Raw genomic sequence first — 18611 nt, forward strand, 5'->3', positions numbered from 1 at the left:
CTTCATGTACGTTCCCTGAAAACAAGTGGAGTGTGTTAGCATGCTAACAAATTACAATAAGGTGGTAAACATTTTGTTCTAGCATGCAGACATTATGGCATTTAATTCAGATAGGTAAAACCATGACTAGAGAAGACATTTTAACACAGACAGGCTTTATTGTGACCTTTTTGCCAGCAGACTAAAGTTTTCCATAACAATATCACAGAGGAAACTAAAGACAGCAGCCCTCCTGGGGTGGCACTATAATTTGTGACCATTTAATAAAACACCCACAATTGTCACCCAAGAAGCAGCCCACTGGAGATAAGTGCATGTTCTCTCTGGACTGCTCTGGAAGATGTAATTATTAGCAAAAGTGCTATACAAACCGACTAAAATGGAGCAGTTGGTCCCAAGGTATTTCCACAGTGTTATTAATGTGCTGCAGTGACAGAATGGGAATATAATAAATAGCATCAGGTTGAATATGCAGTAGATACACAGAAATTTTGGCTCCAGCTAAACCCCACCACATTCATATTTTGGGATTCTGCAAATATGAGCTCTACACACCATCCATATCTTCAGCACCACACTAATTTTGTTCAAGTCAAACATACAATCGAAGAAGCCTGAAAAACCTCTTGTTTTTTTCACCGTCAAGTTCTCTGCTGCAGCTGAAATGTTGGAAATGGCATGTTATGAGTATGGTCAGCCTCATTACTGTGGTAAATGCAGACGCGAAGGCTTTATCATTACAACCTGTAATTTCCTAAAAAGATTGCACATTCAGCTGTGGACTCGAGTTGACTGCATGGCTGAAAACCCATTTCGCGCTCTGTCTCAACCAATTCATGGTGCCAGATCCAGTCATAAAAAGCTCTTCTCACTTGCCGTACATTAACTTATTAAAGTCATCTTTCGTCAGACCATTAATGTGCCTCCAGTGCATAAAATGATTAACAGTGGCTTCAGTCTAGTTCTGGCATTGAATGAATCAAAGTGTGCAATAAACATTATTTGAACACTTCCTGAAGCGGAGGGGAGAGGATGTCAAGAAATCATTTCAGTAACAACATGGCCTAAGTGTCACTTGGGCTAGCAGTTCTCTTGAGCAATTGTTCTGATTAATCATGTAAAAAAGAAATCTAATGTGAAAGAAGCACAAATAAACGTGAGAGTGGGTTTCATAAAAAGCACGATTACCTCTAATAAATACTCCTCTATCTCAATTCTTTGGAAAACTGACCATACTGGGAATACTGGCCTATGGGCCAGCAGTTGCTCTTCCTTCAGATAAAAACAAAACACCAGATTCTCAAAGGTGTCAGTGTGAAAGAGACAAAAAGATGGGGGGGGGAGAGAGAGAGACAGAAAGCTGTTGAGTTCAGGCTGTGGGCCTGTTGGCCCTTAGAGATGGGCTGTGTGACTGCTGGCTGATGCTGTCTTATTAAAAGTACTCCTCTGCACATTCAACAGCACTGTCAAAAAAAGAATCTTCAAAACTTTGTTGAAACAGTTGCTGAATTGCAGGACAGAGCTGAGCCAACTTATAATGTCTGCCATAAGCATGGATTTTAAGCTCAATACTTAGCTCCGCCAGATACCACTAAAAGAGAAGGAACCCTTTGACTCTGCACTGATTGGACAGGTATTTGTGAGGCTTATTCTCTCTCCCAGCCACCTATTTTTAGTTACTATGCTGTACTAGTATACATAAAGCTAACCAAGCAGTATATAAGCAATTTAAATCATCTCTGGGGGCAACATAAACAATATACACATTAAGCCATAGTCACACAGGCCTAAAGACTCATCAGACACCATCTGGTATTCACAGGTTTAGTGGGAAAATTTGGAATTCCCAACTCATCGACCAGCAGTTGCTGACTGAAATTGGTCTCAAAAAGAAAAGCCACTCAGGGTTTAGTATCTTGGCCAAGGATACTTTGGAGACTGGAGATTGAACTACCAACCATCTGATTAGTAGATGACCTGCTCTTCCTAACGAGTGACAGCCACCCTCAAGACGAATGACTTTGTTTCTCAGCTGTTCTTAAATTTCTTTAGTTTGTGGCACGATGTGATGCTTTTTGGGATCGTTAAGCCTACGCCACCTCGTCAGACAAGTTCAAATTAAGTGATTCATTGATTCAACGGGTCTGACAGTAATCAGGCCCGGGTGTGGCTTGTCTAACTGAACTCGGATTTCCCCAAAAAATGTGATTATCAATTCTGTAGATTTGTGATTTAACAGGGGTTTCAACTGTTGCACTTTGTAGTAGAAACATTGACATGGTCATACTTATTCAGGGATACAGTGATTTGTTTTCAAAATTTTCAATTAATCCTGGAGTCCCACATATAGAAATAACTAAATTCCCAAAGCTCAAGATCCAATGAAGTCGCCTGTTTATTTGGCCCATAGTCAGACCTCTTCAAATATTTAGTTAGCAAGTATATGTTTCAAAGAAAATGAGAAACACCTGAGAAGGTGATAAATGACTAAAACACTCTAAACACTCTGAGAACGCAAAAGGTAACGGTGTTCGTATGGTATGCGCCGGATTGTGGATGAAATCCAGAAGAATGACGTTCCTGGTGGTAACACACATTCCAGCTGTGTATTCCAGCCTTAACCCTAACCTTAATCCTAACCCTAACCACAACCTTAATCACGTTAGATAGTGTTTTCCAAAGCGATTCATGATGAGAACGTAAAATAAATGGACATGTGTAGATTGAGTCCAAACGGTTCTCATGTTTCCTCCTTTTTCCGAACGCGTAACATAGAAACGTGTTGGGTTACCAACGATTGGTCACATAGCTTAATATGTTACGCTTTGGGAGTGTGTAAAACTTTGATGAAGAGGCAGTGCTACATGAAACAGTAGCATCGACCTGCTTGTGATACAACAACATTTATAAAGTTGCAGAGACTCTACAGACCGCAAATGAAAATGCTCTTCAGCACTCTTCACCCCAAATTCAAAAAATTCCACATTATGCGATTACCATTACAGTATCAACATTACCGCATTATCATTACATTATTATAGTCCCACTTTTCTGCCATACACCAAAGTTTAAATCACAGAGCTCAGGTCTGGACAAGTCAATTAGTCCACACAAGCCATACACGAACAGTGACAGGGTACCGTAATTGGCCCCGTGCCAGCAGATTAATATGTGGTCCTTTACTACTAAAATGGTCTTTCTTAGTGAAGCTCCAGAGAATTAATTAAACCGATGCCATTTTGAGGAGCCAAGGACTTCAGGATAAAATGACCTTGATATGAAAATGGGTCTTACAGACAGATAACTACACTGACCTAATGTCAGTCCACTTAACCTTCTCAGCCCTGCATTTATTCTGCACGTTTTACATGGTGAACCTGTTGTACGCTGACATCCTCTGCAGGTATGGCAAGGGCTGAGGTGGACATTATTTATAACTGAAGACCAAATGCTTTAGTTTTACTGAGAAAGGTCACACTGAACTTGTTATTTACAAAGAAAAATCTCACTGCATCAGTTTTTGTCCCGCGGTCGTCACGCAAGCTTTCCATAAACACAAATGAGAAGTTTCGTGTCGGCTGCCAGTAACAAACAAGAATAAGAGATTAAACGGCACAAGGTGGACTTGATTATTTTAGTTGCTATGCAACTATAAAAAAGAAGTGCATGAACTGCAGGGTGCTTAATGAGCAACTGAGTGTGTGTCCCTGATTTCACCTCTTTTGAAACCAATCTGCGATAAACAGTGGGTCCACAGATGGTCACTTATTACCACCTGCATGAATAATAAAGGAAAAGGTTTTTAGCACTTAAAGAGAGGGACAAAAATGAAACATTAAATCAGAAAAATAAACACTTCGCCCCTCTGTAGGAATTCTAAAAAGATATGATACTGAGGTATCATTGAGTGGTTCTCTCCCAGCAGTCTGTTCCTGCCTCTCAGGGGAATAGTAGAAAAGGTACCAATTGAGGTAGAACCATAGCCCCAGGGGGCAGTGGAGGTGGCTTAAAATCCCCTGCCAGTGCTTTCAATACCGGATGCCGGAGCCTGGTTGACTTTACGATTTTGCGTAATTTTGTTTTTGGCTAGTCTTTATATCTTCTTCTTGTCAGGTCTTAAAGCTGGTCTCTCATCTGAAGCCAGGATAAAACTCCTAGTTGAGGTGGGCAAACACAGCTCCGGTGATGTACTGCTCCCCCAAGAACAGCCAGTGCAATAGCTCAATCCCATTAAAAAAGAAGTACAAGATCAAGACAGAAACAAAACATGACCTGGACTTGGGATATACTTTGTATTCATTCACACTACACAAATGCCCCGTTTCAGCTGCCAGAAGCAAGATTAACCACAGTATCAAAATGGAACAACAGACGGTTGCTACTCAGTGTTCGAGTAAATCAGCGAGTTAGCAAAGAAAGTCTGACCAATGTTTTTCTCTTCACTTCTTTTTTTGGGGGGAAGGGGATCTTAACTTCCACAAATAGGTTCAACTTCAGTTTACAGCTCCTAGGAAACCAACACCAAGGCCTTAATTATTTGTCAACTGCCAACAAGGCATTACTGTATCTATCTGAAACAAGAACATCAGTACGTTAGAATACTCAAAAAAGGCTATCAAATGGAGTACTTGTAGCATTTCCCTAGGATGAATTCAAGAAAGCCAACTAAGATATATGTAAGAGGAGAAATTTTGTCTGTTCCTGTATGAAAGTGCAGCCCTACAGACCTGGTAGACAAAAGAAGTGTCAACAACTTGGATGACCCAAACTTTAAATTAGCTACATAAACTGCTTCTTTGATTCTGCAGATGCACTTTAACACTGTCTCATAACGTGTGCTGCACCTGTTGAAACCTCTGACAACAACATATATTACAACTGGATTGCCAATAGCATGAACTCACCTTTGGCTGTGGCGATAGACCCATACAAATATCAGAGCAGGCTGACATTTATCAGAGCAGAGTCACAACTCTTGGGCTGCTGTACCTGAAAAACAGATTAAAAACATTTCAGAATTGTTTGAGGACTAGAAGACAAAGAGGATGAATTTACAAGAATAAATCCAAAAATATGGTTTCACCTAAATGGGGACAGATAGCATCTATATATAAACCCATAAAAAGCATGGGTATGTTTCCAAGCAAAGATTTCTTCTTAATATCTTAGATATTGTGGTTGGTAAGCCACAGTTACTGCAGAGAATATTTCATGACTTAAATTACTGCAAGAACTAGAACAAGGAACTGCTGTACAGTCAAGAAAAGGGATATCTATCATTCTATCATCTATCATATAGAGATTGTACAGTCATGTGTAAAACAAAGTCCTCACATGACTCTATGCAGTCAAAGACAGATGGTAAACTCTACAAAGGCAGACGTTTTGAACGTTTGTAGTCTGGATCATTTAGGCGTGTGTTAACACCAAGCCAAAGACAGATGCCAAAGACATCAGCAATGATCTGAGAGAAGCAATTATTGCTGTCCATCAATCTAGAAAGTGATATGACGCCACCTCCAAACATTTTGAAGTCCATCACTCTATAGCAAGAAATTTATTCACAGGTGCAAAACATTCTAATCTCCCAGGAGTGAAATTCCCAGCTAATTCAGCCCCAGAAAAACAAAAAACCGAATCTCAGACTCTACAAGCATTAGGTAAAAGTTGTGTATAATGGTACAATTAGAAAAAGACAGAACAAATATGGCTGGTTTGGAAGAGTTGCCAAGAGAGAACATATTCTCTTTAAAGCAAACATGGCAGCACAGCTTAATTTTGTAATGCTGCACCTAAACAAATCATCCAACTTCTGGAACACAGTCCGTTGGACAGACAAGACCAAAGCAGAGATTTGCTTGCCCAAAACTGGGTCTTACAACAGGACAATGATGCATAAATGAATAACCACAAACCTCAATGAAGTGAGTCGGTGCTGTAAAGAAGAGTGAGCTAAAATTCATTCACAATGATGTAATCAAGGCTGATAAAGTCATACTACTTCAAGTTATTGTTTCTAAAGGTAGAACCGGAAAACTGAATCATGGATTGCACTTAGTTTTTCCTGTGAGCTTTCTTTTTCCCATGGCAGTATTGGTCACCTCAGATTGGACCTTTACAGATATCTCTATCTGCGTTTCCATAGTTGCATCAGAAGAACATTGGCTGATATAATGATATGAGAACGACGTGTCATGGCATTTGGTTGGGCTCCACTCAGAGATCAATGTGCAACTGTAGTTCTCTGTGCATTTTTATCAACCGAGTCATAATAAGGTTTTTGCCTTGTGCATCAAAAGGGTGAAATACTGCTCACTTGCATTTTTCATTTACATGCAGTCCTGAATGTAGCCTGACACATAATCATTTTTTGTATGTACCTCCCAATGCTGCAATATTTCATTTCAAAGTGACACCCCACCCAAATCTCACATCTGTTGGCTCATATCCATAAGCTGCTGATTGAAGTCCTTCTAGTCAGTTTCCCTGGTCAGATATGCAACAGTAATAACATCAACATGTCTCCTAGTGGTGCAAAGAAAAGAGACAGAATGTCAGTGTTGATCTGCAGGTATCAGATTTAAAATATTCAATCAATAATGCCTGCCACTCTCCCACTAGTCTCAACAGGAAGGCTGCTGAAGCACCTTTGTGTTAGAAGCACACAGTGGGTATAAGGGGGAGACAGACAGCGGCATGGAGTGGTGAGGCTCATGTCTGTTTGGTCAGAGGGGTCAGACCGTGACAAGATGCTGACACAGAGGAGGATGCAGCTGGGAACCTGACATACCTCTCCATCCTTCCCCTTCTAGTCTCCTCTCACTCTAAGCTCTTTAATTTGCTCAGCCTTCCACTTCTGTGCAGATTACTGGAATGTTACAGTAAATTAGCCAGCGTGCTTCTGCTCTTCTCATTTAGATCCTGTCTTTGAACTTCTACAAAGTCATAATAAACAATCCTACATTTTTTTTGGTGCACTGCAGAGAAACAGAGGCACATCCAACATTAAACATTTTCAGCAAATAGCACAAACCTGTCTTGTTGAGACTGTGACGACATTTACAATTCCTGGGAGGGCTGCAAAGGAGAACTGACAGGAGCGCTTGCAAGCGGCGGCCTCATTCACTGGTACTGCTCGTTCTGCAGGATCTTTTATGTGACACCATTACAGCTGGAGATTTTTTTTTTCTTTATTTTGTTTTGGGGGGTTTTTTAAACAAAGGGGATGATTCACTACTTTATGAAAAGAACAAAAAAAAATGTTCAACAGAGCAGGAAAATAAAGACTTAAACTTCCTTTTCAAAAGCCCCGAGGGGCAGATTAGCTAGAAACAACGGCATCACGGAAAATGGATCCAACAATCAGCAGCAGCACTGGGCTGAGTCATAATTTATTACTCGTGCACGCTGCACGGTAGCGTCTGTTAGTGTGAGTCTCAACACTGGGCATCACACTCAAAATAGATTCAAGAAACTGGAGCTGGGAGACTGATCACATTACAGCATTGTTGGGCTTCTACGACTGCACATGACATCTTTGACTGGGTGGTGTTGTTTCTTTTTATTGTTGGTGGAATATTGTCTGGTGCTCGTGTATCATTGGTCTGGAATCATTGCCTTTGCAAAGCAACAGCTTGCTATTAAAATAAAAAAAAGGCTGTCATCTTTAACCACATGAATAAAGCAAGGTCCCTGTAGTACTCAGGTTTTAATGAGCAAAAAAATACATATGCACGGGGCCTTTGACTTGTGATAACAACAGGGAATGTAGTTCTATTTCAGTGACTTAAAGTGGTCAACAAAACTCAACCCTGCCTGCTGTTTTTTTTCCCTATGTCACTCTCTCTCCTCTCTCTTTCTCACACACAGCACACACACTGTAGTCACACAAGTGCAGCTTCTATAAATAGCAGGGAAGAGTAGGCGAGCGGGGGCTGGGAGTGGCTTTTACTGGGAATATGATCGATTAAAAAGCAATTTGCTCCTCCGCTTGGCCCCTTCACTCCTAAATGACAACCCCCAACCCCTCCCCCCTCCATATGATGCTGTCTTTCCATCCCCACCCCACGCGCACAACCTCTACTCCCAAGCCTAAGCCTCGGTCACAGTCTGACGGGCACCATGAAAGCGACCAGCCAGAAACATCTGAACAGCCCCTGCTGGTCTCAGAGAAAGTTGAAACTTTGTTCTAACATACAGAATATTTGAGCAAACTTAAACACAGGCAGGAGGACACACTAAAGGACACTTCACTCCATAATCCATTTCACAAACTCCCTCTTTTGGTTCTGAGGTGCTATTTTTGCATATCGATTACTCCAGTCTGCACCGATCAGGAATAACATTATGACCACATGCATGATATTATGATGGTTCCCCTTTTGCCTCCTAATCCCCACTAGACCACTGAAGGTGTGTTGTGGTATCTGGCACCACCATCTGGCAACAAATACTTTAAGTTTGAAAGCTCAGGGGTTGGACCTCCATGAATAGAACTTGTTTGTCCAGCACATGCCACAGATGGTTGATTGGATTGAGATCTGAGGAATTTGGAGGCCAAACAGGTCAAACTTTTTGTTGTGCTCTGCAAAATGGCTGTGCATGGTCTACAACAACACTAAGATACGTGGGACGAGTCAAAGTGACATCCACATGGAAGGCAGGATCCGAAGTTTCTCAGCTGCCCAAAGCATCACACTCCCTTCTTTCTACAGTGCAGTCTGGTTCCAGGTATTCCCCAGGTAAGCAAGGCACCCAGCTATCCGTGTCATTTAAAAGGAAATGTGATTCATCAGAACAGGCCACCTTCTCCCTTTGCTTTGTGGTCCAATTCTGAGGCTCACGTGCCCGCTGTTTACGCTTTTGGCAGTGGACAGGGTTCAGCATGGGCACTCTGACTGGTCCGAGGTTATGCAGCCCCACACACAACAACCTGCGATGTCCTTTGTATTCTGACACCTTTTTATCAGAACCAGTTCATCTCTTGGATTGGGTCGTACAGGCCACTCCCCTCATGCATCATGACCCTGTCGCTGGTTCACCACTGGTCCTTCCATGCTTGTGACAGCACCCACCTCTCAGCAGAGCTGCAGTGTTAGCTTGCTGCACATGTCTTCTGGTTGACAGACATAGCAAAGAGAAAACAGCTCCTACATATAAATCTTCACATTGAGATTTGTAGATTTTTTTGTTTTAAATTAACCTGTTCATAATTTTTGCAAAGCACAAATGCTGCAGAATGCTTTTGGATGCTCTTTATTTTCTGGCACCAGAAGGCAATCGAGAAACACGAACGGTTCACACCAAACCAAGTTAATTACTCTGTTTCAGGGTACTCCTTCAGGTGCATTGCACTAACACCTGCTATGCTACAGTACAACACGCAGTTTATTCGACTGAATGGTGTAAAAGAAGATCTCCTTATGTCAGACTATGTCTATCCTCAGAATTAGAAACAAATATAACTTTAATAGATTCTTCTTGGGAGTGGACCCGCTCTCTCGAGAACACATTTCACTCTTAAAATTACTTCTGAAAAGGTTTCCAATCATTTGTTAAATCATTTAAAAAAAATGTTTTTTAGATTTCTAAAATTTAAAATGTGCTGCTTGTCAGTTTTGTGTGACTGTAAACCAAACAAACTTTGACCCTCTGAAATATTATGATGTAATTTTACATTTCTAGGCTTTTTTACAATCTTCTTACATTTTACAGTTTAAATTATCTATCAGCTGGTTGTCGCGGATTAATCATTAAAAATTATGGTCTAAAGAGGCTGAACAGTATAGAGTCTGTAATACAATCCCTGGCTTCCACAAATACTATGTGTATGAGATCACCTGTTGGAAATAGCGGCAGGAGTGAAGATAAAATGGAAGAAGGGCATAGAGGAGAACAGGCAGCAGAGTCTGGCTGGTTGTGAGGAGACTGTGTGGCCGGCTTTGGAGAACTGATCCATCGGTTATCTTGCTGTCAATATTAACAGAATACTTCAAAGAGAAACAATTATTTCAATAAATCTTAACAAACATTTTAAACTATGTGTTCTGTACACACTCACCAACCACTTCATCAGGTACATCTGTTCAAAAGCTCTAACTCAAATATGCTATCAGCCAATTAAATGATAGAAATTGATTGCATTTAGGCCTGCAGATGGCCAATAAAACCTACTGAAGTGCAAAGTAAGCATTGAAATGAGGAAGAAAGGTGATTTAAGTAACTTTGAATGCAGCATGGTTGTTGGAGCCAGTGTGCTCTGAGTATTTCAGAAACAGCTGATCTGCTGGGATTTTCCCACACAGTCATCTCTGGGGTTTACAGAGGTCTGAAAAAGCAAAAAACATCAGTTCTCTGAGAGAAAAAGTCTTGTTGATGCCAGAGTACAGAGACGAATGACCAGACAGCTTCAAGCTGATAAGAAGAAAACAGTAACTCAAATAACCTCTACAATCAAGGTATGCACAAGAACATCTGGAGATGGACTGCAGCAGTATTCATGTCGGTTAAAAAAAAGCTAAGGGTAAAATTAACAATGACTAACACTGGGCAGTGCTGATTTTCTAACACTGGAATATTTATAATAATAATGGCATTTATATAGCACTTTTCGGGGCCCTCAAAGCGCTTTACAATTCTACTATTCATTCACTCACACATTCACACACTGGAGGAGGCAGCTACAGTTGTAGCCACAGCTGTCCTGGGGCAGACTGACAGAAGCGAGGCTGCCATATCGCGCCATGGTGGCAGGTGAAGTGTCTTGCCCAAGGACACAACGACCAAGACTGTCCGAGCCGGAGCTCGAACCGGCAACCTTCCGGTTACAAGACGAACTGCCAACTCTTTGAGCCACGATCGCCCTGATTGTATTTCTCACATTTTGAGTTATTTTCCAGTGTTAGAAAATCAGCACTGCCCAGTGTTAGTCATTGTTAATCTTCAAAACTGACTAGGTTACTTTTAAAAATATAACACTGTCAAAAGTGTTCATTTAACACTCAACAGTATTATATTTAACACTCAGAGGAGTGGACCCATATACACACTAGTGTTAATTTAACACTGGAGATTTTGCTGTGTACCAAGGGTTCAGGCTGCTGGTAGTGGTGTAATGTTTTGGGGGGGGGACATTTTCTTGACAGACTTTGTGCCCTTTAATACCAACTAAGGATCATTTGAATCCCACAGCCTACCTGAGTATTGCTGCTGGCCATGTCCTTCTTTTTATGACCACAGTATTTCCATGTTCTCATATCTGCTTCCAGCAGGATAATGCACCGTGCAACAAAGCGCTAATCATCTCAAACTGCTATCGTGAACATGATGATGAGTTATCTGTAATGAAATAGGCTTCACGGTCACTTGATCTCAGTCTAATAGTGCACCTTTGGGATTTCTGGAACAGGAGGTCATGGATGTGCAGCTGACAAAACTGCTGTAACTTTGTGATACTATTGTTGTTACGGATCAAGGTCTCTGAGTAATGTTTCCAGCACCTTGCTGAATCTATTTAATGAAGGTTTAAGGCATCTTTGAAGGCGAAACCTAATAATAAACCTAATAAAGTGACCAGTGAGTTTGTGTATTAGCCCAAGCAACAGCACAGGTGGAGATTATACGGCTAAAAACACACAGTGAATAACACTAACAAAAATTTTCTTGAAATTTGGCTTCATCAGATAAAGAGTGGTCAATTCTGAACTGAAAATATCAACCACAAACGAGCCAACAACCTCCTAAACAGACCATGAATGTGGTACACAGGGAAACAAGAGTCGTCACATCTTTGATTTCTCAGTACGATACAGGCTTCAAAGCTGCAGCTCATCCACTTTTCTGGCCTTTCAGAAAAACTTGCAAAGATTATCCTCACTGTCTGCTGCTCTTGGCCACTGCAGGGCTTTGCTTCATGCTTAGGGAAGGTTAGCCAAGGCTGACAGATGACGTAATCTAACGTGGAAGTCATTAGGAGAGAGGTCTGGCTTCTTTATCAATGGCAGTACCCCTCACACACACACTGGGAGGGGTGGGGAATTAACAGGAGTGATTCTGTCCAGACTGCTCGTGCTCCCACATGCAGTGTTAGGAAGCCTAATGAATAAATCCATGCCAAAGTCGTAAACATTGCTCATTTTTTATGTTAAGGTATCATTTATCATTTTTAGCATGTGCTACTCTTCACTAACCTCCTTCAGTTCTGTGCAAGTAAAACAGTAGTTTGACAGGTTGGGAAATATTTGTTTCCCCCCGGTGTTTAGTCTTTAAGCTGAGCTAAGCTAATGCTTTCTAGCCCCACAGGTCGTAAACAGATGGATGAATGATAATCTCATTCAAGTGTACGATTTAAACTCTTCACTGTTTCTATAGACTAACAAATGAGGAAGCCTCAATGCATCACTTATGTAACGGGTGCTGGACTATAATGCCCCAAACAGTAGCCTTTAACGATGTCTTCTGTTACTGGATCAGTGACCTTGCATGGTTTACCATAGGTCACATGACTTCAATGCTAATGGGATGAAGACATATAGATGGGGGGCTGCAGTGGTCTTAATAGATTTCAACAGGGGGAAACAACTAGAATGTAAAGGATCTTTGCAGGTGGGGGGAAGGGAGTAAATCCATCAGACCCACTTGTATTTTAACCCATTCTCACTCTCTGACTGTTATTCATATGCATGCTAATAATAAGGAACAGTTTCTAAAGCCCAGGTAGAATAGATTTTTCTCCAAAATTACTCAGCTGAGGCACAATGAAAAACTCGTAAAACTGCCTCAAAGGCTGAATTCAATGGTTTTGAAGTGAAAAAGTTTCAGTCGTGACTCCCATCACTGTGGAAAAATCACTCTCTGTAGACTACAGATTCTTAAATTACGGAACATATTCAATACAGGTACTTTTGACTTTATGACCTCTTGTCTCCCGCTCCATCTTCACACATAAAATGTTCTTTTATCTTCGCTACATGGATTAATAAAAAGCAATTTGCTTCTGTTGCAGAAAATCCTTAAAATACTCATTTCAATTTTCTGTTCTTAAAATTAACTTCTTACGTAACGGCCTGATTTTGATCCCACTGTCAATGTAAAAATAATGCCTCTTCTTTTTTTTTTTTTTCCAATCGGTCTAACAGCAACTAAAGAAAATTACACCCTGGCCCCATAAGTGTCGAACCTCGCATCCAAACAGTTTGTAAAACGAATACTGCCAGAGACAACTGTGCACTTGATATGATTTTAAAACCAACATTCCCTCGTTAGGGCTTATGGATTGGCCATTCTCAACTCTCCCTTACACCAACACACACACGCACAGCTTTCTCTGGCACGAGTAACGTGTCAAACAATAGTTGCCAAGTCTGCTGCCTGCAACAAAAGATGGAAAGAATTAGAGAAATGGAAATGGTGATTCAACACTGTTATGAAAACCGGAGCACAGTGTGCTATGAAAGAGTAAAAATCCATTCACACAGACTTAATTTGCCATTGAATCTCATCACTGCCCCGGCCCCCCTATCTGCAGCACTCACAAATGTTAAACATTATGCACTGTATTATCCCAAGGTTTTTACACACACACACACACACACACACACACACACACACACACACACACACACACACACACACACACACACACACACACACTTTTTCCCTTTGCTGACTGCCTTCATACATTTACGATTTGGTATTTAAATGCAAGGTCATCCCTACTAATTGGAATTTGTCCTAAAAGCTGCAGCCAAACATAAATAATATCAACAAAAGATTATAACCCAGAACAAAAGTCATCATTACTTCTTGACCTCGCTTGAAAAATCTATACTCTGCTCACAATAGCAGACATATTGCACCAAAAACCCCCAATAAAAAAAGTGTAAGCTGATATCGTGTCCCAAACACTTTGCAAATTCAGTGCATTTTGTTCCATTTATATCCTCCTCTCTACACCACACCTTTTCTTTAACATCCAACAAAGTTACACTTTACTGACTTCTCCCAAAGGAAAGTGCAAGTGCAGAACTTTCTGACATCAAGCCTTCAGCCATATAGCTGACTCTGAAAACCATCCAGCAGCTGTAAATACCTGTGCAGAAACAGCAGCGAGCACTGCAACGCTACAGAGATTGGTATTCAGAACGGCGTCTTCCAAAGATGAAGCCGCATAAAGGGTCCAAACTAGAACAAAAATGTAAACAAACCACGCTGGGCCAACTCATGCTAGATTAGCTCTGTGGTGCAGCAGTTAAGTAAACTGGCAAAAGCTGCTCTGCAAATCGAATGATAGAGTTTATAACACACACATATAGATATTATATATATCTTTTGTTATTTTTAAATAGACTTTGTAGCAGAGGACAAGGCGAAGGCTGTCAGGATGTAAACACAAAGAGAAAAGAGCGAAGCAGCAGAAAGAAGGCAGAATGACAGAAATCGGGCCCAGCAGCTCAAAGTTAGCTGTGAAATTTTATCCTTTCAGGACCGACTTCCTTTGTAGCAAAGCAGCCCAAACCGGACTGTAACATATGACAGAAGATGCATTGCAAGGGTTGTCAAACTCTTGATGAACGCATAGGACGTTTCTCAAGTAATGAGCCTCAGAATGGCCAGAACACACCAGTGCACACATGCAAACAGACCAAGACCCTGTTATTTTGTTCAGTCTAACATCACTCCTCCACAGCAACACAGAGCTACCCTTGCCTGTTTGCAAGCAGAGGAATATATCTTGTTGGTGTTATATCACACACATTAACTCTGACCAGTTTTAAATGGTTTTGCAGGCTACCACATGAGCGAAGCTGAGAGATTCAAACATGAATCGTGGAAGATAAAGATAGAAACTACCAACAGTGAGGGGGAGAGCAGAGAACAACGGTATGAAATAAAGATACAGAGAGGATGAAGGAAGTGTTGATGGGGATATCCACCCAAATAAAACTCACATTTGACAAAATCTGTTGTACAGTTAAATATTCAAAACTACTGTATCCCTGACATCAGGAGAGCCAGCTGACTGCACAGATAATGTATTTAAGGCTAAGCCACATCAGCTCTAAAAGTGTAAAGTTAAACCCACAGCCTCAAATCTGCACTACTGACTTACGGGAGAAGAGAGAAATAGAAAGTGCAACACAGAGGACGCTATCATAGGTTTTTAGCTGTGGTCCATCATACAATTTGATTTAATCCTTCTGTGTCCAAGGATAACTGCTTATCTTAATCCTACGAACAAAATGTCAGAGGGAAAATGGCCCAGTGGAGAAAACAGAAAGACAGACTAGAAGCACCATGGCTGCCGTATAATTTGGATGCAAAGTGCACTTTCTTGGTGTAAACTATGTGCATTACTATTGCTGAAAATGAAAATTACAAGATTGTGAAGGCAACTGTCATGCTTGCTAATATTTCCATCTTGACTAAACATCTAATACTGAATTCTTCTACAATGAAAATGTCTTCACCATGCATTACAATAACCCGGCAATTCACATGCCTGATCTACTGCTGTTATTTTAAGGTCTGGCTAACTTCTCTATCTTATCCATTTCAGGGTCATGTGGGAGGGCCACATCCCAGCTGTCATGGGGCAAGAGGCAGGGTACACCACAGACAGGTGATCAGACTGTCTCAGAGCCAATAAGGACAGACAACCATTCACACTCACATTTACACCTACGGCCAATTTAGAATCAGCAATTAACCTAACTTCACTAACTGTGACTGTGAGAGAGAACCCAAGATGAAATCCAAATTCCATGCACCACATAAAGCCAGGACCTTAAGTAGCTAATTTCTATTTAAGGAAAACTGGTCCATGGTTCCTTTCTTTACACTGTCTTGCAACCTAGATGGCAACCATGTAGCATGGAAAACATACAACATTCTTCAGCTTTCTGACCACTGTCAATACACAGTGCAGTATGCATTTTTTCATTTACAAAAGCAAGTCTAAAGCTGAGGTCAAACAGAGGCTCCCCTGTCACACATCACTTTGAACCACTTTGTTGGTCACTATTGGACATTCCAGGCTTCAGTTGAGAAGTCATTCCTCTAATGTATTTACCAGCATCCTGTGCCTCCTCATTGGGAGTCATCTCAATTGTTTATCACATTGTTGAGAAAAAGTTTAAGTCAGAACCCTCCCACTTCACAACACCATCATTTTTTCCACCCAAATATCATTGGCTATCTGTGGTCTCGGGTAACCATATCACCTTGAATAGCTTCCTGTGTGGCCTAAGTGCAGAACTGCATGACCCCAGCCATGGCAGTTATGCTACCACACTTTCAAAATTACAGTATTTTTCAAACAGGCTGTGTTACACCAGGATTTCACCCATCAGTGCTGAGGTCTTCTGCTCATCAGTGAACACCAACTTCAAACTAGAACATAACTTGAAATGCAATCTATCTGCATATCTGCATGCAATCTATTAAGCATACATGGATGAACGGGTCCAAATATTCACAGTTAGTGCTAAGATACCTCATTGGCTAAATGCAGGCCAACAATATCGCAGATGCAAATTGCATCAGAGTGATGACGTTTGTATTAAAGTCTAACAAAGGCAAACAAAAATGTGTTTGTCTCTAATAGGCAAACTCTTTCTAACTGATTTTAAACACATTTTTGGATTTTCTGCATTTCTGCTGCTTCTCTCTTACAAGGCGTTTATATCAGTCATTCACTGGGAAACATAATATGGGCGTCCAGTCTGCTAATGTGTCCTTCGGCAAGTCATTAGATTTCCACAATGTCAACTGCAGGTGACTCTGACATCTGACCTTTAACAGAAGCTGCCATAGCGAGTGAAAGTGCTTTTCATTAACTGGAATCTTATGTGATTAACAACTTGCCAGGAAGTTGACTGCTTCCGATTAGACTGGGTACAATTTGGAGTAATTTGTCTTGCTGTTTGCCATTGTTGTCCCCTCCCCACCTCTTACATTCACCATTTACAGGAAGTAAGCATTCATGCTTTGATTAACAGCTCCTCTCACATGTGGATGCACAATGTGGTGCCTGAATTCAACACACAATAAACGAAAATCACGCTTTCTTTTTTCTCTTTTTTTCTTTCACCCTGTTGGTAGCCACATGGTTCTGCTGCTATTCACTGCCTGATTAGAGAAAAATGATTTATTTTACCTTGACTACCAATCATGTTACAGCGCCATATGGCAAACGCATTACATAATTGCTTGCTGATCGATTTCGCCAGCAGCTCAGATGTTTGACTTTTCTGCTTTAACATATGGCAAAATAAGGGTGCTGTGGTTAACGTAAACTGAAATTCTGCAGCTCTCCAGCTCACATACTTCTCATTTGCACATATACGCACAGCTCAGCTTACTTCAGAGCTTTGTATCTCTTAGTAGGTGGGTGTGCACCGCTGTGGCTAATTCATCTCATTGCCTACAATCTTTTAAACAACAGGGAAGCAGAACAAGTGACTGTCAACTGCAAAGTATCGTACAGTAAACCAGACGTAGCCCCTGGAAAAGCTGCTCTGTTGTCTCCAGCAAGAAGGGGATAAAACATAAAACATAATGCGAGCCACTTAATTTACGATGGTGAATTAATGGGTGCTGACAAGCTCAATAATTTTTCAGACGCAACAGATAACAGTTATAATCATCAGCCACGGAATCAAGTAGTCAGTGAAGAGACAGGGTGTGTGTGTGTGTGTGTGTGTGTGTGTGTGTGTGTGTGTGTGTGTGTGTGTGTGTGTGTGTGTGTTCAATATTGCAATCTGGCCAAAGCAGGTCCCCATTAATGGCGGCCCTTGCGAGTTAATGTGATATTGTTTAGTTTATTACCGTCCGATGTCTGCCAGGACCCAGACTACAGAGAGCTGGGTCAGAGCCAGCACTTGCTCCTTCTCCTCTCTGCGCCTTAACAAAAACACGTACAGCACAAGAATCTTTTCCTGAACCGACTGCACTGTCAGAGTACAAGCTGTAGCCATGCTCAGCCTGTACTGAATACCTCTGCACTGACCATTCATTGCACCGTGATTCATTAGCCCCAGTCGTTTAAGCCACTGATAATCACTTTTTACATTGTTGATGGATTAACAATAAAAAAAAAAGATTTTAAACGAGAATGTTTTTAACAAAGTGAGATCCAGAGCATGCATCCTGTGGTAGGTGCATGATTTCATTAGGGATTTGAATGGTGCTTCACTCCAATAAGCTGAAACCATAAACAACACAGAATTTCTCTGGGCATTAACAGCAGGGCGGTCACACAGGAAAACACACTACCTCGTCTGATAACTTGTGTTATACAAACGGCATGTTTCAGTGTCTCTTACTCTTTCTCTATTAGTGAGATAGTCGATGTTGTGGGAGAGCACAGCTGCCCTCTATGGGTGTGAAAACATACTGCCAACCTCCTGGCAGAGAGGCAGCCCTGATTTCTTCTTCTGCTGCTGCTGCTGGATCATGGCTGGAAGAAACGGAGAGGTGCTATTGTCAGAGCTGAGGTGTTTAACACTAATTAGACGGCTTATCTTGCTAAATTTGCGTCAAACATCGCTCCAACAGCATGGAGACATTTTTTTTAAAGGAGGATTTCTAGGCACAGTACAACCTATTTGGCT

General features: G+C 41.2%; 1 protein-coding gene across 5 annotated transcripts in view; it reads right to left on the bottom strand.

The window, feature by feature from the left end:
• The window catches only part of arvcfb (ARVCF delta catenin family member b), a 241307-nt gene that overhangs the window by 180324 nt on the left and 42372 nt on the right, over positions 1–18611 (bottom strand). For all 5 annotated transcript variants that reach the window (XM_040050177.1, XM_040050178.1, XM_040050179.1 and 2 more), the window contains exon 2: positions 4905–4989. The gene's annotated coding sequence lies outside the window, so the exon portion shown is untranslated. The remainder of the gene's footprint in view (positions 1–4904; positions 4990–18611) is intronic.

The sequence above is a fragment of the Simochromis diagramma genome, unplaced genomic scaffold (assembly GCF_900408965.1).
Source record: "Simochromis diagramma unplaced genomic scaffold, fSimDia1.1 OVJJ01000159.1, whole genome shotgun sequence".
NCBI lineage: Eukaryota > Metazoa > Chordata > Actinopteri > Cichliformes > Cichlidae > Simochromis > Simochromis diagramma.